Consider the following 22,081-nt stretch of genomic DNA (forward strand, 5'->3'; position numbering starts at 1 on the left):
ATTAACATTATATGTAGTTCTATGTTGTTCTCCTGACGCCATTAGTTACCTGGCAAGGGATGTCTGAATGATTATCAAAAAGAGCAACTACAGAACTGCTTTAGAAAGTGCACAGGCAAGATCAAGGCTTTTCTGTTGCCACTGAGTAAAGGAAACATGTTATGTCCCTGTTCTTGAAGATCAGTGGAGAAACTGGAGATTTTGCACATTTTGGAATGGTCCTGTCACAAGGAAAGTGTTGCAGAACCTGAAGAATAATGGTCTGCTTGCTGTGCAGATTTATCACAGAAGACTACAATGAAGCTAGAACTGTAAGTAAAATCTAATGTGAAATATCACAAAAATTCAGCACACCACTTGTCAAAGAAGACATTGATGCTTAATGGTTGACCAGCAGGTAAACCATTGACTTACTATAAACTAGAATTCATTGTTCTGAAGTCAACAACTGATAAAGTGAACTTTATAGCCTGTGATGATACAAGATTTGACTTATAAATGCACAAAGAAATCAATAATATGGAGTAACTGAAAAGTCTGGGTAATAGTGGGATTACAGAGGAATAATTATTAAAATCCAGAAAAAAAATATTTCCAAATGCTTAACATTAGCAGCATGTACCTTCAGCATGCTGGTGAAGACTGAAGGAACTGCAGACAGACAAATGCATAAAAGAAAAAAAAATGCTATTGATTGTAGCCCTGAGCACATTATTGGTGTTATGTCCCAATGCCCCTCACAGATTTGAGCCCACATCCTGAAGCGAAATACAGATCTACCTCCTTCCCAATTAAGCAGTTGAACTGAGGCATCCAGTACTAGTGTTGGTTAAAATAAACAGAGAAAACTGTGTCCTCAGTATTTACATCAAGAATCCAACAATGCATCAGGTGCAATGAATGACCATTGCTCTTACAATACTCACAGCTCCTTTTCCCCCTTCTGTAATAAGACACATTTCCAACTGAACACTACTACCACCCCCCAGAGGAAGTGCCCAAGAGAACATTAACTTTCATATCCACATTCACATCCTAGGGACTGTACCACAGCACCAAGGTGCTATAATTATTTCTGGTGTTGAGGCATCAATGATGAGGCTTAAACAACATAGCACTTTAACAAGTTAAATTCATTTTCTTGAACAAAGTTCTGTGTGTTACTACTGAGAACAAAACGTCACTTCTACAGAGGTATCCCCAGCTGGTGCCAAGGGATCTGACAGAACTATAAATCACACAGTTGCTGGACTGGAGAAAACTGATACATGCTTTATGTCTTGGTGTGCATTCGGTAAGTCAGTCCTGTGGAGTCAGTGGCAACACACAAGCTTCATTCATGCCACAGGTCAGTGGTAACCCTACGGGCCCCGCTGGTCTTGTCTTTACCAGGACAAACCTGGAGAAAGAGACAGACACCTCCCTGAGGAGTCATCCTAGGAGCAGCATCCCAATCAGTTTGGTTCCAGGAGTGCACAGCGTGGTGGAGCTGATCCCGTGGTGGAGCTGATCCCTAGCAATGACCAAGAGGCTCACTGCAACCTCAGACACCTGAGCCAGATGAAGCCTTCACAGCTTTCTCAGCTCCACTCCTGCGCAACCCAGGCATCCAACCCCTTCACTCGCTAAATTTAAAAGAACAGCAAACAGAGCACTCAGGAATACATCACTTTCACTCAGGAATACATCACTTTCTAAGCAATAAAAATACTTCACATATGGATCAAAGATGGAATTCAAACCTTCCCAGTCTCACAGCAATAGATATAAATTATAAAGACATTACTGCTTTAAAAAAAAATGAACAGGATACAGAATAATCAATCGTGCAGAAGAAAATCTGCCTAAGCAGAAGTGGTTCATCTCTGTAGAGTGGCTGGAGGAGCAAACATGCCCCTGAGCATCCCACAGTTCATGCTGTAACACACTCCTCCCTCTGAGGATAACGGAGGGGTGGGCAAGGAGTCCTTACAGGTACTGTTAAGGGAAAACAATGATGTGATCTGCAGTGAGGAGGAGTATGTATACTGACACTGTCAATGGTCATTTAGAGTATCACCCATGGAAAGACACACTTATTTACTGATGATAACAAAACTATCCAAAATAGGCATGAATTCCTACTGTTACACTTACACCCAGCATGAAAAGGCCTGTCATAGTTTCTTTTATTCTTTTTCAAGAACAGTTCAGTGTAAAGTGTTTGCTATTACACTGTCACCACTGAAAATCTAATGACTTAGAAAAGGCACAGTACAAGAAGGAAGATAAAAAAGTTCAGTGAGCTACAAAGGAAAAGAAATTTTAAGGCTTTCCAGATCACATAAACCCATTTGCAACTCACCAGCATACTACACTGACCTTGAAAATTTCATAGTTCAAAAAAATCAGATAAAATTTGGTTTAAAAAAACAGTATAAGTATTACCATTGGTTTCAATAGGCACAACCAAAGACCCTCAGAACATTTTTAGGCCCTCATGAGGATAAATATTATTAATGTAATACACCTGTAAGGATTAAGTCAGGTAATAACTATAGGACTTTATAAGAATTAGAGACACCTCATAAAAGCACAGTACAGGCAGCATGGATAACCTGTAGGATACAGAGAATGGCAGAATACCATATAGAGGTATTCTACCAGGGAGGTTGTGGAATCTCCTTCTTTGGAGACGTTCAAGACCCGCCTGGACACGTTCCTGTGTAGCCTTACCTAGGTGTTCCTGCTCCAGCAGGGGGATTGGACTAGATGATCTTTTGAGGTCCCTTCCAATCTCTAACCTACTGTGATAACACCACTAAAAGCTTATGTGCAAACAAATATAGAGAGCAAACGCTCCCTTATGCTGGTGCATCTGTCCCCCAGAGTCTCCAGCCATTCCTTATACCTGCATGAATGTAATAGAAAAGGCATAACAGGGTGCTTTCAAGACCTGAGAGAAGAGAGCAGCTTGTGGTTCAGGGTTTCCACTCCTTCATCCAGGCACTACCCAGCAACTCTGCGCCTTCAGTTCTCTATCATGAACAACAAACTTCTAAAGTTTGATGGACATAAGGGCATAGTGTCAAATGCTTATGTTTAATATATTTTTAGAAGGTAGGGAACCACTGCTGAACACACGACAGTTACAGGCTCTTGTTCTAATCTGTGTCATGATGTTTGTAATTATATATTGTGAGAAGCACAAAAGAGATCATACAAATAAAATTTGGTTTCTCAAGGTTTCTCAAGGTTTTACTTCTTACTTGGAAGTAAAAAGAATGCTCAAAAGCCTAACAAGAAAGTTTTCCAGTCACCAGTTTTGTTGGCTGCAGAAAGAAATCAAAATTTTAACTTACATTCCCCAATATTCATGTCAGACATAAAGGGAAATAGCATACAGTTCATTTGTGGCTGTTATCAACTAAAGGATCAATGACTCAGATGGAAAACAGAACTGTAAGTCTTCATTGGACATGATCCTCCACAAAAAAGAGAGGACAATATGAAGGAGCAAACAGTCATGCCGTTCCCACTTAATTTTGCATGGAACACAAAATAGGCATTATTTTTTAACCTATAGTATGTAGGTTAAAAAACCCAAAGTTGTGATAATAAGCATTAAAGAAATGTACATGGATATCCCAGACAGCTGGGAACAAAGAGCTTCCATTAATCCAGCCAGCCCACAGTTACATTATTCCCTTCTGTTAAACCATTTACGCATGTTCTACCCACTTGCATCAATGGGCAATTTCATACTCTAATCATGGAAGTGTTATCTTCAGAAGAAAGGATAGTGGTAGTTTTAACTTTGCAAGCATGAAAACAATGCAAAGGGAAAAAATGGGCAAGTTTCATTAAAAAAAAGAGTATTTATTAAAAACAGTAACATGGGGATGTAAATGCAGAGTTCCTGCTGATACCACTCATACAATAAATGCGCTAAGAAACATGGAAGTCAGACATGACTGCAACTGGCCTATAAATAGTCACAATTCCAATTGCTCATAATTCTTTGAAAATGATCCATTAGTCACATGTTCTGATTAAGGAGTCCGGCATGATAAGTGTGAACTGAACAGAAATGCGCCTGAAATTTGCTTCCTCTCTTGAACAACACTACCACTTACCACCTCAGTATCCATCTATCTGAAGACCTTCACTCTTGCTGAAACCAGCCTGAGATTCTTTGTACTTTTTAAAAATAAGGTCTAGTACTGAATACCTCAGATTCATAAATTCATGACAGAAAACATAACTCCATCAGTTTTAACTTTTGGTAAACAAGTTTTTTCTACTTAATAATTCAACTGTAATTGGGAGCTTTTAATCATAAATTTTTAAGCTATTTTGTCACATATCTGGTCATTAAAATAAATTCACATAATACAGAAACTGATTTTGCTTCAGCTGTGAAAATGTCACAGATATTGAAAGAACTTTGCTCAAACTCCACACAAGAATTACATTATGGTCAGAGACAAGCCACAAAAAATTACATCCTAAAAATTATCTGCCAGAAATTCATGGGTATGTCAGAATTATGGGTATCACTGGCACTTTCTATAAGCATATTTATGTAAGCCCAGCTACCTAAAGAGTTGTTTAATAGAATAAACACATTCTGAAACTCGATAAACTAATTTTTATGAAAACTAAGACTGGTACATTCCCTCTAGAAAAATCTGTAATTCAAATCAGCATTTCAAATAAATGTCAGTGCACAATAACACAATTTCAAGTGGTTTTATCCTCAACTTGAGCACCAAAATAGTATAAAAATAATAATAAAAAAAAATATTGGTAAATCATTGTCACAGCAACTGTCAGAGAAACCCAGTTAGCATCCCTGTAACCTTGTCTGCTCTTTCAGAATGAAAGAAATTTAAAATGCAATGCAAACAATAGCAATTGAGTAAAAATAAAAGAAAAAAGTGAATGTCTACCTGCCACAGGAGATGAATGAGTATTATTTTGAAGACAACAAAATTAGGATTCCACAAGAAGTACTGAGAAAGAAAACACATAAGCAATTCTACTGAGGAAGTAAGAATACATAAATGAACAATAGTATGTGACAAAACGTATTACAGTTTTCAGGCAAATTTAACAAATACAATTACTGTCTTCTGTCTATTATTAAACATCTTTCCAAGTAATTTATTTTGTAACAAAATAGTGAACATACCCCATGTTCCACTTAAAGCAAGTCTCTACACTAACAGTTACACACTATGTAAATATTCCACTAGATTTACCTAATTTAAAAAGCTAGAAAACATAAAACATAAGGTTGTGTGCCATGCCTGTAATGTGTGCACACATGCCACAAAAACTGTACAATTCACTATTATACAGTTAGAAGAGAAGCATACATACGAGCAAGTACATCCGAATGTGCACACACACACTAGTCCTTTCTCTACTTCATACACTCTCCTCCATCCTCAGAGTATTTTGAGACTGCCATGGGCTGAGAACAGTAGAAAACAATTACACAGATTATTTCATTTCTAACCTTTTATTTATTCAAGACACCCTTTACATTGCTGCTCTGTAACATCACAAGAGCCTGAGCTGTAATTCCCAGTGATCTAAGGTGCAGTCCCACGTACATTTGTTTATGATCTCCTGTGTGTCATGACCAGCTAAATGTACTTGTGAATTCAATTAACTCCTTTTCATGTAAGTTTGTCAGCTTTCTGTTCTGTGTCAGGTGACAGCAATATTCCATCTTTATGGGGGCCAGAACATCTACAGGAATAAATTTATTCCGTTACTTTAAATATACACATATTCTTGACCATTCCACAGTCAAGTTGTGTTGGGGAAGTTTCAAGCAACTGGCATCCAGAGTTAGGTTTGAGGATACCATGGCTGCATGACTGCATCAGCAAGTATAGAGCATTAACATAGCGATACATATGGTTAACACCTGTCAGACTGCAGCAAACCACTTTCTAATAGCAGTCTCTGTCTCCTTTATGTAGCACAGCTTTTGTATCATTATGTATTTTAATCTTCCTTCCTTTTGAGACCAGGTTCTCTACAGAGATAGGAACAAGCAACAGTGCAGGAAACGAGGGTGTCTCACCCAACAAGCACTACTGCTGGGCACATCGTGGTAGGCGTACCACAAAGGATTTGAAACCCCACTTAACACTTCCTTTTTGACTGCCTCAAGTATAGGCTTCCTGCTCTCCCCTTCTAGACCCTTAATAATCCCGTGTATCAGCTACTGTCACGCTGTGTAATTAACTCCTCTCTATCTCTGCTTTGCTACTGTAACAGCTGCCTGACCAGTTCTCCAAAACCCCATTTAGTATCTTTCCACACAATCATTTACACATGGGTGCAAGAAGTAGGAAGCATTTGATGGTGGAAAAGCCTTGGACTTGTGCTTTGACAACAGACACTTTGTTTAAACAACTAAGAAGCACACCCTGCCGCTCATGACATCCTGCTCCCTATGAAACATACAGAACTGACATTGAGCAGTTAGGAAGCAAAACATCCGGCTGCTCTTCATTTTATGCAGTGTGCATAAATGGCACCCGGTGTTCTAAACACCACAATATTTAGCAGAGATATTTAAATATACAATTTCCCCCTTTCTTTGGCTCCACAGTATTTAAAAGTAGTACTACTTGACAAATACTCAACCAAACTTGCAGGTCAAAGGCCAAGCCATTTGTAGTATTGCGTTCTTCAAGAAAACTTGCCAAGCAAAACGTTCCACAAATACTGTTATTCCATTTTGAACAGCTCACTATGTAAAACATGCCTTGCCTTATTCATCTCATCCTCCAGAACAAATCTTCTATAGCACTAACATCAAACCACATGAAATCACAGATGGAAAAGAATTGTTTTGGAAAAACGGTGAGGAGATACTACAGCCTACAGATTCATACTCTACCACCTATTGTGGAGGCAGCATATCTCCCTAATCTAAATACAAATACTGAAGAAAAAAACAGCTCAGCAATGAAGACTGAGCATATCAGAGACACAGATACTAAAATATTTTAGAGAATAAAAATCAGAATTGTTAAATATCGACTATCAATACAGAACTGCTCCAAAATCAGATGTAAAATCCTTCCTACTTCTTTCAGTAATGTGCACCCTGATTCAAAATATAGCAATTATTTTAATTCCTTCAAAATCATGAGTTATGAGCAACCCCATAAAAGCACTGGAAGATTATTATCTTCTCTGATCATGTTTAGATTCTGGGGTGCTATTAGGATCTCTTGAGATTATCAATGGTGAATGTGAACTTGGAAGCAGAATAAAACAGAAAATACAGCACGACCTACAGGTTGTCAGACACAGGTAAAATTTGTTGTATGTCCAAATAATAATTGGAGACAAGAGAAGAACTATTAATCTGAAAAACCTGGCTATAAAATGAAAACAAATTAAAATACAATACAGGATAATCTGTATTTTATATAAACTGGTTCACAGCATTCACTGTCATCTGAGAGCTGATTACACTGAAATCTTAGTATATTTATTCAGTAATTATCAACATGCACAAACTACTGCTTTGCTGATAAATAAGAGCTGTATTTATTTGGTTTAATATGAACATTTGGCCTCATTTCTGTATTTATTTTGATAAAGTCCATTTTGTCTGAAAAACCTATTTTCTTTTGAATTTATTCACTACTACTTAGTTACATAGCAAGAAGATTACCTCCTCTATGTGTATAATACATTTGATAGGCCATGAAAGCAATGTTAGATAAAACATTAAAGCATTCAGAGTACTAGAGTGCCAAATATTGGTCTAAAATAACAGGGAAAAAATTTATCTCCTTATAGATGCCTATCTAGTCTCAAGCAGAAGAGCAGACTAGGCCATCCAGAGTACCCAGGAAAGCAGGGGGAGCCAGGTCCCAGCATGGTCCCTTTCCACAGTTCTAAACAGGACTGTTCCCAAATGGCAGTATGGATGAGGATACACTCCTGGATGTGGGAACAGCTTAACATATAGACACAAGCTCTACTGTGGCACTTAGATGTACTCATCTTATTTACTAGTTACCTACATAAAATGAGTTTCAAGGAATGTACAGCATATAGATAAAAAATCAGAGAGTTACAAATGTGTGTTGAGTTCCCAAACTACTGCATACACCTATTTATGGGATATAGTAATTTTTTGCTGCTGTTTTAAGTATTACCTTTCAAAAATATTCAGCACATAATTTTGTATCAATGAAATTAATCACAGTTTTGAATTGCCAGAGACCAGCTCTGAGCATCGCACCAGCAGATGATGAGGCCTCTGCTGGGAAGTCTCTGAACACATGCTCTGAACCAGACTGATCCACTCCGTCTTCCGAGTCACTTCCGGAGGAGAGGGAAGGGGATGCTGATCCCTATGGGATTCTTCATTTGCTGGCAGGAAAGCCAAGCAACTTACAGCCATTTGTCTCGGGTGGGGCGACTGGGTCAATTGCTGAGGTGAGTAGCTCGAGAGAGGATACCTTCAACACCGGAGCCGGGGGAAGCTCAGCGTCCAAGATCCTCAACTCAGACCGGCAACAGCCATGAGGGAGCCTCAAGTCCTCGACAGGACCTGCCCAGGAGCCGGCAGCTCCGCTGACGCGAGCAGGGACTCACAGGGGGCGGAGCCAGGAGGGGCGGCACCAGCCCTGACTGGGTAAAAACCTGCCCCAGGGAGCGCGGCAAACAGGGCGGGTCGAGGCAGTGCGGGGAGGGAGGATGGTGAGCACTCACCTCATGACCAGGGCCCGGTCTGGGAGCTCTGCTCTGGCTGCCCCGGCGGTGGCAGCGTAGGCACCCAGGCAGAGCCGGTAAGAGGGGAGGCTGCAGCGCAGAGCTCGGGGTGTAGAGAGTGCCTGCACTGGTCCGGTGAGGGAAAGGTGCACAATGGGCAGGGCTGCACTCGGTGAGCACTGGTGGAGGTCCTGCTGCAGCAGGGGCTGAGCTGCGGGACAGTCAATAGACTAAAGGATGTCAGGGAAGCTGAGAGGAAGCAGAAACGCTTGCTCTAGGCCCAGACTGTGCAGGGGAGTCCACTGTAGCTCATGCAGGGAAGGAGGCCGTTAACCCAGGAAGCTGGGAAACAGCAACAACAGAAAAAAAGAAACAAACAAACAAAAACACACACACACACAAAACAATACAAAAACAACAAAACAAAAACCCCACAAAACCCCACAAAAACGAAACAACAACAAGAAAAAGAGGACAATTAAAGGCAAGGGGCTTTCTCCAAAACCTGTTGTCCCCGCCCAGAACCGCTTTGCTGCTCTGCAGGGCGCTGATGAGGAAATGCACTCATACCAGAAACAGCCGGCTGGTGCACTGGTAAAGAAGATCTTTACTGGTGCTGCCAGGAAAAAGCGGTGGGTCGTAGTAGTAGGGGACTCTACTTTTAAAGGCACAGAGGCACGCATCTGTCGGCCTGACCCAATCTCAGGGGAGGTGTGTTGCCTACCAGGGGCACAGATCAGGGATGTTGCAGAGAGGCTGCCTGCTCTAGTAAGTCCCACTGACTATTAACCACTTCTAAGTGGGTACTAGTGATACAGACAACTTTAGCCTGGAGAACATAAAGAAGGACTACAGAGCCCTGGAAGAGGTGGTTAAGGGCTCTGGAGCTCAGACAGTCTTTTTGTCAATTCTCCAGGATAAAGGGGAGGACCTTAAAAAAGCTAGGAGGATTGGCCAGGTTAATAAATGGTTAGAACACTGGTGCCATAGTCAAGGGTTTGGGTGTCTGGAACAAGGGACCCAGTTTAGGAGGCCAGGTCTACTGGGGGCTGGTGGAACTTGGGTTTTGGTACGAGGCTTGCCAGACTGGTCAAGGATGCTTTAAACTAGATGTGTTGAGGGAGGGGGGCATCATTCCATCCCAACACCCAGTCAGTTGCCAGCACCTATAATGAATGCTCGGAGCAATGTAGAGATATTCCAGCCTCTCCAGCCAATGAGCCGGCTTCATCTGGCACTCGGCTCAGATGCCTCTATACAAACACCCGTAGCATGGGGTTCAGAGCAGCCCTGTGGAGAAAGACTTGGGGGTGTTGGTCGATGAGAAAATGAACATGAGCTGGCTTCAGTGTGTGCTTGCAGCCCAGAAAGCCACCCCGTATCCTAGGCTGCATCAAAAGGAGTGTGACCAGCAGGTCGAAGGAAGTGATCCTGCCCCTTTATTCTGCTCTCCTGAGACCTCGCTTGGAGTATTGTGTGCAGTTCTGGCATCCTCAACATAAAAAGGACATGGAAGTGTTGGAACAAGTGCAGAGGAGGGCCACATGGATAATCAGGGGACTGGAGCACCTCCCATGTGAAGATAGGCTGAGAAAGTTGGGGCTGTTCAGCCTGGAGAAGACTGCATGGAGACCGCATAGCAGCCTTCCAGTTATCTGGAGGGGGCCTATAGGGATGCTGGGGAGGGACTCTTCATTAGGAACTGTAGTGAGAGGACAAGGGGTAAAAGGTTAAAACTTAGGGGAATTTTAGATTGGATATAAGGAGGAAATTCTTTCCTGTTAGGGTGGTGAGGCACTGGAATAGGTTGCCCAGGGAGGTTGTGAATGCTCCATCCCTGGCAGTGTTCAAGGCCAGGCTGGACAAGGCCTTGGGTGATATGGTTTAGTGCAAGGTGTCCCTGCCCATGGCAGGGGGGTTGGAACTTGATGATCTTAAGGTCCTTTCCAACCCTAACTATTCTATGATTCTATGATTCACTGCTGTGGTATGAATTACGCCTTTATCCCTGCAGAAAATACATCTTACCTTTCCTTTACATTTCTGAGATAACACAGTATTTCTGAGCAGTTTGGTCTATTGCTTCACTAAGTGTTTAGTTAGAAAGTTTTCCCCAAAGTGTAGCCTAAATATTTGTGTGTGCGAAAATTAGGCCAATCACCTTTTGTTTAGTTCCTTCCTTCCCTGCCACCTCCTTGTGACAAATACTGATAGCCCTCCCTCTAGCAACCTATCGCACAGCACAGTACTTAAGTATTTATTCCTACCACTACCCCTCCCTTCCTCCACCACCTCAGTCTTTGCCTTATAGTATGCATCTACTAGATCTCTTCTTTTATTAAGCTTAGTGTTATGACAAAACAGATTAAGCATAACCACATCTAAAATCTGGCGTGACATCAATTTGCAAGAGTTAGCCTTTTTCTGTAATTCTGCTCCATAAATGGATCTGGAAAATTCATATTTAACCTCTGCTGATGATCTATACAAGGAAACACTTTGATACAACCTGCTAGAAACTGTGTTTCAGATTTTGAATGTTTCATAAAGGAATAAATGAACATTAAAAATGAACTGCTTAAAAGTTCCAGAAGCATACAGATAGCATAAATTTTGTTTACTTTTGAATTATTATACTACTGTCCAACTGCATTTTAGGCATGGAATAGTTACAGTATAGATGAAATGCGATCTAGAGAAGTTTCATAGGCAGAATCTTTCACTAGAACAGCTAAAACAACTGAATGAGGAAGGAGGAAGACAAGCTTCTGAGCACACAAGCTCTTCTTAAGATCTGCAACAAAAGCAACAAGTACTTCATGTTTAATGTCATGTTATTTTATTAGACATTCTGAACAAAAACAGTGGTTGGCGTTGGGAAGCAAATGTACATGCTCTTTAAGCTTCCCTAAACCCATGTTGCTACATCATTTTTCTAGAGAAACTTGTCTCAAATTCCCAGAAAACAGAAGTGGAGACTAGGCTGAGCAAATTAAAAGTCTTGTTTTCTGACTGTCGCATCTGCAGCAGAAACTGAAGTGCACAGCAAATAAGCTATACTAGAGAAATTAAAGAAAGGAAGCTGGATCACTTGGTTATAGATTGGGTATGAAACAGCTTCTATTGCTAAGTCTCCATAGACCCAAAAGCGTTGTGTGGCAAGTCAAGAAAATCAGTTCTTCATTCTCAAGAGTTAAACACGTGCTTTCAGCAGGAACAGACGGAAGCACAGCACTTTCCCTGATCCAGTGGCTATAAGGTGCCTACAGCTCAGTGCACTGTGCCTATATTGTTACACAGCAGCCCAAGATCGGCCCTGAGACAAGTCCCACCACCTCTTGTGGCACCTGATACCAGAGTCTACTCTTGGGAAAACTCTGTGGCTCATTTCTCCCTGTGATACTGGCCATGGGATATATAAGATGGAATATATAAGTTGCAAGTTTCATTGTAAGTTTCACTATGGCACACTGAAAAAAAAAAAAAACAAAACAGTACAGACATGCCACGGCAAAGAGAGACAAGCACCTTATCTTTAAATTGCTGTGTATGTAGAATTAAAGCTACACTCTGTCAGAGTTGCAATGCTAAGTGCTTCATAGAAAGAAAGCAGGGAATGCATGTAGGGCATTCCATTTCTGATGCAGGCAAAATTAGTGATACACATTCTGACTTGAATATCAATGCCCCAGTTCCTACAAGTTCAGGGTACTACTCATTCATTGATGGAAATGGGTGTTGCGTAATTTGTCAAGGTCCACAAAGGACTTAAGTATTACAATGATGGTAACTTCAAGAGACCACAATAAGAAAAGACAATATTCTCTGTGAGGACTGGAGACTACAGAATATGCAATGCATTTGTGCAAAATCACAAAGAAGAAAGTGTGTTCTCAGCAATTAGCAACTAAGGCAGTTGCTGTTACAGAATATGGTGGAAGAGGCACAGCTGTATAGGAAAGCTGCGTGAAATGGAAGCGGTGACTGCCTTGCAAGGGGAGCACGAAGTAAAAGAAGGCATGTTCACTCACACAACAATACACAATTTATGTCTGCACCCATGGGCAGCTGCAGCCCCAGAGAAGTTAAGCACAGTCCAACAATCCTTTCAGCAGTCTGAACATAGGGAAGATGTTCTGCTTCCAGGACCTCCAGTAAGCCACAGCTTGTGACACTGATGTGCTGCCATAAGCTTCGGTGCCTTCTTTACTGTGCTCTGTCATGCAATGTAGATACACCCTAAAGTTCTGACAGCACTTTTTCATCTGGTTTTCTTCACTGTTTAATGGCAGCCTTAGTGTTTAGCTGAGTTTTAGTGTTAGATACCTCTGTATTACTGTTAGATACCACCTGACTACACCCATTTATTGAAAAGACCTGAAGGACTGGGCATTTTAAATTATGGACTATATGCATGTAACAAAGACAAGTCCAACATCATTTAAATTCAATTTGGGGGTTATTCATCACTCAGAACAAGCAGTAACTCTGCTTGAAGAACTACACTGGAATTACTGGTTCAATGAAGTTCTTTATTCTCCTTCCTTCCGTCACTATGACTTCATTTGCTTCTATAACAACACTGCCTCCTACCTGAGCATTTCTAAGAGGACTTTACAGTTGCTTCATTCCTCACCATTAATTTTGGTACAACTCCAGCTTCTGCCTTATTTTATAAAAGGGAATAGCAGTTCAGTTAGCTGCCTTTCTCTGACAATTTTTGAGATGCCATAGGAAAGCGGATGCCAATCTCTTTAAGAAAATGTAATTCAAGTAGATTGAAATTACAAATGAAACACTGTTCCTAGGGGCATAGTCTATTCTTGGCTAACAGTATTGATTTGCTCTTCCTAAATACTAGTTTATATTTTAAAATGGAATTTAATATCACTTACGCTCTTCCATACTTATAATTTCAGAAAGCAATTAGCCATTCCTTCACCAACAGGGCTCCAGTGGTCTAAATGGTGTAAAATTCCTCAGTGTTTCTTAAGTAGGTTGTCACATTTTCTGTAGAAATAATTAAATTGAAAACTAGCAGTGATATATATATATGTATATATAAATGCTACTGCGGGCATGACTAATCCACAGTCCACACATCTGTTCAGAATGAAGCCCCAAACTTTTATTTTGTCACTTTGATCCTAATGGCAGCTTATACAAAGATGAAGAATTAGATGAAGAATAAATTGTTCTGGCAAACTTGCTTCCCGATCTCCTCTTTTATGAGGGCTGTGCAGAACCTCCCTCATCTTATCTGAGTGTGTGCCAAAACACAGGCACCTATCATATGCCAGGCAGAGGCGAGAGCCCTCTGCATTCAGACAGGGAGTTGAGAACACCCATCTTAGCTTGACAAGGTCAGAACCAACTTGGGCAGGAAGGCCTGCAGGTCAGTCACACCATAGGCACAGCCTGGTAGTGTGACCTGTGTGTGAGGAAGTGTGCATGTGGCTCAGTCCCTGCTCCTGCTGGCCACACTGTTTCTGATACAACAGGCAAGGTGGAGAGAATCCCTGTTTGATAGATCTGAGGTAAGTATTATTTTTGCCTTAGTTAAAAAACAGACGATTAAGTACAGTTCTGTTTTTCTGGGGAACCCGTTAGTTTGCAAAGAGCTTTGTGCCATTGAAAGGGCAAAATATACCACTCTTCCCCAGGCCTGCAACACTGAATGGGGTTGTGATAACCCAAGTGCAGGACCCAGCACTCAGCCTTGCTGAACCTTCTACAATTGGCCACAGCCCATCAGTCCAGCCTATCAAGATCCCTCTGCAAAGCCTCAAAGCAGATCAACACTCCTGCCCAACTTGCTGTCATCTGCAAACTTGCTGTCATCTGCAAACTTACTGAGCACACAATCGCCTCATCCAGATCATTGATAAAGATACTGAACAGAACTGGCCCCAGTACTGAGCCCTGGGAAACACCACTTGTGACCAGCCACCAGCTGGATTTAACTCCATTCAACACCACTCTTTGGGCCTAGCCAACCAGACAGATTTTACCCAGCAAAAAGTACACCCATCTAAGACACGAGCAGCCAGTTTCTCCAGGAGAATGCTGTGGAAAATGGTGCCAGAGGCTTTGCTAAAACTAGGTAGACAACATCCACAGTGTTTCCCTCATCCACTAAGTAGGTGTGGCTTAGAAATTAACACATGTGTTTCAATTAAAAGTTTTACTTATTTCTGAAAACTGTAAAATGGCTGAAAATGTGTTAGGTTTCCAATTCAGTGTTTGCTGCTAAGTTTAACGGAAAGTACTACTAATGTGCAGAAATTCTTGCTGGAAAACATTTAAATAACTGCAAGGCTTGAGCAGAAGCGAACTGAACCTCTTTACTGTTCAAATTAACTACCACCTATATTAGACCATTCCATTAGTATCACTTTTGAGCATCTCAATTCAGAATAAAGAGAATGCTACGTCTCCTTTTTTCTTCTTTAAACTGTTAATGTTCTGTAAGCCTAAAATCTGTTAAGAAAAAATCATTTTGGTTCTTAGAGACACTTCCATACTTCTGTAAAAAGGTGGGGGGGGGGGGGAGAGATTGGCCACTAAATACAGTCCTTTGTCAGGAATTACCACAGTACTTGAGTACAGAAAATACTTTGAAAAATACTTCAAATTCAAGTACTCCCTAAATGAGTTAAACACATGGTTTTTCACAGACCATAAAAAACATCTTTGTTCCTTCCTTTTCAGCCTTTCTTCTTCAGCTAATCAGCCATGCACCTACAAGTGACAGCAATGTGTGTAAAGGCAAAAAAGATTTTTGTTTTCAACAACTGCAAATTGTAAAAAGGTTCAGAGTAAAGAAACAAAAAAAAATTGTTGCACAGGGATCTACTCTGCTGTCATGTGAGATTCTCTCCCCCACTTCAGTAGATGGCTGATGCAGTAGGTGTTTAATGTAAGCATCTATTTACTTCCAATGTGTTTATCTCTTTTCTTCGGAGAGGTCCTCACCAATATCCATGAAGAAGAAGCCTGAAAGTTTTCACCTTCTCTGCTTCCTTCTGTTCTTTCCATAATAGTGTTATCACCTTGACTGCAAGCTTATTCCAGACATACCTAAGCCAATTTCTCCCTAGATCATAGAATCATAAAATAGTTAGGGTTGGAAAGAACCTTAAGATCATCTAGTTCAAACCCACCTGCCATGGGCAGGGACACATCACACTAAACCATATCACCCAAGGCTTTGTCCAACCTGGCCTTGAACACTGCCAGGGATGGAGCATTCACAACCTCCCTGGGCAACTCATTCCAGTGTCTCACCACCCTAACAGGAAAGAATTTCCTCCTTATATCCAATCTAAACTTCCCCTGTCTAAGTTTTAACCTGTTACCCCTTGTCCTATCACTACAGTCCCTAATGAAGAGTCCCTCCCCAGCATCCCTATAGGCCCCCTCCAGATACTGGAAGGCTGCTATGAGGTCTCCATGCAGCCTTCTCTTCTCCAGGCTGAACAGCCCCGACTTTCTCAGCCTGTCTTCATACAGGAGGTGCTCCAGTCCCCTGATCATTCTCGTGACCCTCCTCTGGGCTTGTTCCAACAGTTCCATGTCCTTTTTGTGTTGAGGACACCAGAACTGCACACAATACTCCAAGTGAGGTCTCAGGAGAGCAGAGTAGAGGGGCATGATCACCTCCTTGACCTGCTGGTCACGCTCCTTTTGATGCAGCCCAGGATATGGTTGGCTTTCTGGGCTGCAAGCGCACACTGAAGCTGGCTCATGTTCATTTTCTCATCCACCAGCACCCCCAAGTCTTTCTCCACAGGGATGCTCTGAATTTCTTCTCTGCCCAGCCTGTAGCTGTGTATGGGATTGCTCTGACCCAGGTGTAGGACCTTGCACTTGTCATGGTTAAACTTTATGAAGTTGGCATCAGCCCAGCTCACATGGTTACTCTGGATGGCATTCCTTCCCTCCAGTATATCAACCGAATGACACAGCTTGATGTTGTTTGGTGTTGATGTAATCTTCCTGTTGACAATGTTTAAATGATATTTGTTTAGATCTTTATGGAGAAACTGGCAAATAAAGCTACTTCTCTTTCCTGTTTAGTTGGGAGACTATTTGAAACTTCATTTCTTTCTTTTCCACAGGATGAAAATGGTATTTTGAAGTTAGATATTATTTGGGAGAAATGAATGAGGAAGTTCTCTCTGTTGTTAATAAGAGATGCTCTGAAGATGCCCTTAAGCCTATCTACCAGTTCTTCTTGGCTTTAGAAGGCTAGTTTGCCCAACCTCAGTTAGGTTCTATTCACTCTTTCAGAAGCTTAAGCAGATACATAACTAAAGTAACTTTATAGACTGTTATCTATTTCTTAATTAAGATGATATTATACATTTGTAGATAATCCTAGTAAATGGGTATAAACAGCCTCTATAAATTGTATTAACCAAGCATAAATTTAAGCTCATTCTGTAGCAAGCCCATGCTGGTTTTGTTGCATTATTCTAAACTCCTGCCAGTATTAAACGAGATAATTTACTCATTTATCTATCCATCAAGATGCTGAAAAGCAGGAATCCGATCCTTCTGCTGACATACAGAAACACCTTAGCTCTTCATCCCTACATGTCTCATACTTAGATGGATTAAAACTAATCTCATCCATAGCAAGAAAGTATCTGTCTATATTAAAAACCCATGTCTCTTGGCTACCTCATCTTGTTCAGGAATTCTCACTCATTTTTCACCTCATGAACATATTCACAGCTTTCTCTTGCATTTCATGCTGCTTCTACCCCCTTCCCTTACTTTCTTAGCCTTTGAGTCTCTTGGTAGCCTCAACAGTTTTTCTCCTTTCTCTTCATCTCAGTCCCACCAGATTTTAAAACAAAAACTAGGGATTAACTACTTGCAGCTGTCTCATTGTTCATTCTAACTCTATAAAGTATTTTTAACCTACTCTTCTTGCTAAACTCTTCTGTTTAAGACTGTGATACCTATTATTCTTTGTGCATTGCCTAGAACAATGGAACGCGTTATTAACTAGCTCATAAGTACCTATGTCATCAGCACTATGGTACACATGTATTTTACGTATAGAGCCCACATTGGATATATACACATATGGATAAACACACAGAAGAGATACTAAATTAGGTAATTCAATAAATTTTGAGAATTGAAATAAAAGAACAATTAGATGATCCTAGTTTACTTATGCCTTTATCCTTTACATACCAATGACAGTACATTAATACATTCACAGCATGTTAACAGGAACAGCTGTTAAATAATAAATGCCTTCCTATATTGTTGTCAGCAGGTGCTTCAGCAATTAAACTCTAACTTCTTATTTTCTATCTCTGTTAGGAAAAACAACTGTCTTACGCAACCAAGTAAAATACTAGGCATTATCCAAAGAATAAGAGAAACATCAAAATCAAGATATCCACTGCAGAGAATTATTGTTCTTTGTGAAGAAATACGTCATCTCATAGCTTCTCCCTGCTTATCATTGCAAGAGCTTAAAAAAGCAGCTTTTAGCAGAATAGTATAGGAGCCTTTGCTGCAGGTATCATTGAATGTTTTGCCTCAATTGATGTCAGTGGTTCAGCTCTTTCTCCATACTACCACTGGCTAAAGGCAGTCATTACTACCCCTCTTTCAGATGTTGTTATTTGGGAACCACATCAGAGGTCAGTTGAAGACCCAGTGAAATTCAACACACCAAAACCTTCTGTATTTCTGTTTTCTTTATATCAGTGAACCCTTAGAAAGCACAACTCCTAGATCTATGCAAGCGAAAAAGAGACAACATATGGGCAGAGGCATGACAAAGGCAGGGACCCTAAAAGTCACACTCAGGATCAGTCTGGAATATCACTAGATCAGATGCAATGTGAAGCCACGTACTACAGCTAGTTCTCTGAATATTCATCATTAACCTGCAGTAATGGTCATCAGAAGTAAATCTCCAGAAACACCCAAGAAAACAATTTTGCACATTTAAATTTTTAACATCGCTGTTAGATAAGTAGCCTAAAATTAAGAGAACTCCATATTTGAGAAAAAACCTACATTTCATTTAGTCAGCCTCTCATTTCCTAAGTATAAGGATCAACTTCAATTACAGAATGCTATTAAGGTACCAAGCATACAAAAATCAGCCACTATCTGGCTTTTCCACTTGCAAGGTATCTTGACTACCTTAATGCAACCAAACAATTGTTGCTCAATTAAAGCATCCAAAATACAGTTAGGACTGCAAGCACCCCTGTAAAATGTCTGTATTATCAGCATAATCTTCTTCATATTTTTAATTTTATATTTTATCAATCAAGTTTCTTAAAGGTACTGTACCTCTCCAGTTGACATCAAGAGGAGCAGGAAGAATTGTTGCCTTTCATCAGCTTTCCTGATTGAAAAATAATCATTTTGACTATTAAAGCTGCTAGAAACTTAATAAAATAGTATGCATAGTAGAACGCAGTATTACCTTGCTCCAGCTTGAACTGTACTCACACGATTTATAACTGGACCACACTATATAACTGGACCATACTATACAATAAGTCTATTTTATCTCTCCAAACAAGACCAAAACACATGAAATATTAATTGCTCATAGAAATCACTTCTCCAATAATTGTGCCAAAAAAAAAAAAATAAAAAATCAGGCTAACATATTTTTAGCTTTCTTTCAAAGGAATATTAGAAAGAGTTAATTTATTTTTTTTTCTGAGCAAGTACCAGCTTTTCAAACAATCAAACTCTCCTAGTGAAATGCAAAAGCTTATCACACATCTAAGGACTGCACTCATTAAAGTCAGCTATCAATCGCTGGCAGTAAATCTTATCCTTAAGACACGCAACATAATTTGCATAAAGCTCTGCTCACTTACTGTGTGCTAGTTAATGAATCATTCCTTCATGTCATGCTACAGTACCTTATGAAGTACTGCCATTACTTAAAACATGTGAATATTTGGAATTCATTACATTTTATTACTTTGTGCTATCTATGCCATGCACCAATTCTGCAAATGCAAACCTTCATTTTTCTGTACAGTTCCTTAGTAATCCTGAGGATCTCCACTGATATTTTTATACTAAAAAGGAACTGTCTGCCTGAGGTTGTGTGGTGGTTCAACCGCCCCCTTCCCCCCCCTCAGTTCTCTCAACCACTCTGTGAGTTCAGGAATTCCCATCAGGCCTTTATCTTTGTGCAATAAGTTGGGTGGTGAAGCATCCATTGAACATACCAGGAACTCTTGCACATGGCTAAGGAGTGAGGCAGTGATCATACTAGGGATCCCTGGCTAAGGTGGGAAGCAAGAGCAAGGATAATCAGTCATCCCTGGACAGCCACAGAATACTCCTTCCCTTGACCGTAGTCAAAGTGGAACAGCACCATTGTTAATGGAGTTTTGAAAAATTTCTAGTATTTACTGACTCAGGTTGTGGTCAGGATGGAAATTTACTAATGACTACAGCAAACTGTCTTGCAGCTCAGCAGTGGTCCTCTGAGGTCTCCAGGACTGCAGGAGGCTGCAACCAGCATCTCCCTCTGAGTGGGATACCTCTCAGAGTTTTTAAACTCTCAAGTTTGCCATAACTGGAGGACCATTACTGAGAGACAGCACCTGGACTGAAGTGCCCCCCACTCCTAGAGACTAAACTCTTGCCCAGTGAGAAATACCAAAACATTAGATGTGAATATTTCACTGACCTTGAGGGTAATTTTTAACAGACACCTTTGTATGTCTTTATGTATGCATGAGAGTGTATGTGTGTACAGGCTGCAGTAGCAAGTGTAGTAAATTCTATTGACTTATTTTGTAAGATCCACCTTAAAACTGTAAACTGCTGCTAGATTAAAGATGTGTAAAATTCCCCCTGTGATGAATTAGTACACTTGTAACCTGTTAGATGTATAATATTGACCAGGTCTGAAACTAAGACTAGATCCAGCCACATCTTGGCTCCTTTGGGAGTTTAGGAAGCAAGGGGATCTATTCTGAACCTCATGACCCAATGGGAGGATTTCCTTATCTCTTCCACTATATATATATATACACCATTGCATATGGAGTTCAGAAAGCAAGGGGTCCACTCTGAACCTTGTGACTTAATGAGAGGGTTTCCCATACCTTTTTGCATCTTCAGTTTCTATACAAATCAGCTTGATTCTACCTCTATTTTCCTTTTATACATTCCACTAGACTCAAACTATTGATCGCATCTGAGACTAAGACTAGGTCCAGCCACACCTAGCTCCATCAGTAGTTTGGAAAGTAAGGGGGTCTATTCTGAACCTCATGACTCAATGGGAGGGTTTCCCTTTGTGCCTTCAGTCTCTGTATCAATCATTTTTAGTTTGATTTTACCTCATTCTTCCTTTGGATGCTTCATCAATGTAACAAGTAACAGACTGAACCTTGTCACTGAATTTTGTTAAGTTGTACCTTTAAGTCATAATAAAATTGCTCTTGATAATACATTTGATGGTCATTCCTTGAGTGACCCTAAACCACTCATTTCACAACAGGCTGTAACTAGCAATATTATAAGTCTGGTAGCCTTACTGCATTATGGAATACAAACTCTTTTACATTTACCAAAAATGATCTGCAGTTGAAAACAGAAAGTGTTTTAGAGTTAGATTTCAACTCAGCATACTGAGATGACTAGGAACAGCTCACATCTCCTGCTCTGCAGACTCTTATGAGTCAGTCATGAGTCTCATTACGTTTAGTTTTACACCCCACTTTCACACTCACACTATTTCAAACAAAAAAAACTTAGGTTATGGACTTCATGCTTCAGGAGATGAAGCCCTCAAAAATGAAACCTAAAGGCTATCATACAGTAGAACAATAAGGAGGGGCCACGAATATTGATTTTTAATGATACATAATTTGGAGGGATCTTTTACATGTGATGGAGTACGGTAAATAGTCCTCTGAGCCAGCACAAACCAAGTTAACTTGAAGAATACATACACTGGCACCAAGCTAGGTAGGTGTGCTCCTAGCACCACACACCACCACCACCACAGCAATGCTGCTTCTAGGGCCTGATCTTTCAGCTATGCCCAACAGAACAACACACCACACACACAAAACAGCCCAGTTTCAAAAAACACAGGGAGATTTCTAGCACAGTTGTACATCTTCTCGTGTACAGTTGATTACCAAATTGCAGTTTCAGGATGTCTGTAAGTAAGCAAGGTAACCCTGCATCAGATACATTCAGTTTTTCCTTCCAAAGTTCAGTTCTGTTAGGACTAAAATTATTTTCTTTAAAGAAAAAAGAAAACCTTAGGTTTCTCAAATTCCACAGCAACAAGAAGGCTTCATGCACATTCTGT

The 22,081-nt window shown here is 40.5% G+C and overlaps 1 protein-coding gene across 1 annotated transcript in view; it reads right to left on the reverse strand.

Moving 5' to 3' along the window:
* Nucleotides 1-22,081, reverse strand: part of PRKAR2B (protein kinase cAMP-dependent type II regulatory subunit beta) — an 83,142-nt gene that overhangs the window by 32,486 nt on the left and 28,575 nt on the right. The gene's annotated exons all lie outside the window — the stretch shown is intronic.

The sequence above is a fragment of the Neopsephotus bourkii genome, unplaced genomic scaffold (assembly GCF_033783945.1).
Source record: "Neopsephotus bourkii isolate Nb327-2 ecotype Australia unplaced genomic scaffold, CSIRO-AGI_Nbou_v1 NB_1328, whole genome shotgun sequence".
Taxonomy (NCBI): Eukaryota; Metazoa; Chordata; class Aves; order Psittaciformes; family Psittacidae; genus Neopsephotus; species Neopsephotus bourkii.